The following is a 705-nucleotide window of genomic DNA, read 5'->3' on the forward strand; positions in this document are numbered from 1 at the left end:
GGAGTTCAGACGTGTGCTCTTCCGATCTGTGATTTCCACGTAATGAGTGTTTATTTATTAAATTTTCAATAGTTTTAATGTAAACGTCACAAGTTATCCACTGACTGACACAGATTAAATAATTAATTAGTTAAATTCTTTTTTTTACTAAACCGTGTCACTTCAACATTTTACACTCGATTCACATACAAACTATTTATTTGAAGAAATCACAAGAAATCTATTAATGTATCTACTAATTAATATCCGTTACGTACTTTACAATCACTGTCGATTAATTATCCGTCCACTGAAAAATCACTCGAAGAAAGAAACACACGATCTGTTCACTCGACGATAGCAAGCAATCGACTGATTTTAATATCAAATTTATTACTTAATTATTATTAATCCGTGTCGATTATTTATTTGTCGATTGAAAACTCACTCGAGAAAAGAAACATGCGCACTATTTACTAACACACGATTTACTGACACACGAGGCGTTCACTCGACGATAGCAAGCAGTCGACTGATTTTATTTTATGGTTATGTTTGCAGCGCTGCAGTCGAAACACGACATGTGATTAGTTGAAGTCAGTCGACTGCTTGCTATTGTCGAGTGAACGCCTCGTGTGTCAGTAAATTGGTGTTTCTTTCTTCGAGTGATTTTTCAGTGGACGGATAATTAATCGACAGTGATTGTAAAGTACATAACGGATATTA

The sequence above is a fragment of the Wasmannia auropunctata genome, unplaced genomic scaffold (assembly GCF_000956235.1).
Source record: "Wasmannia auropunctata unplaced genomic scaffold, wasmannia.A_1.0 LD335230.1, whole genome shotgun sequence".
Taxonomy (NCBI): Eukaryota; Metazoa; Arthropoda; class Insecta; order Hymenoptera; family Formicidae; genus Wasmannia; species Wasmannia auropunctata.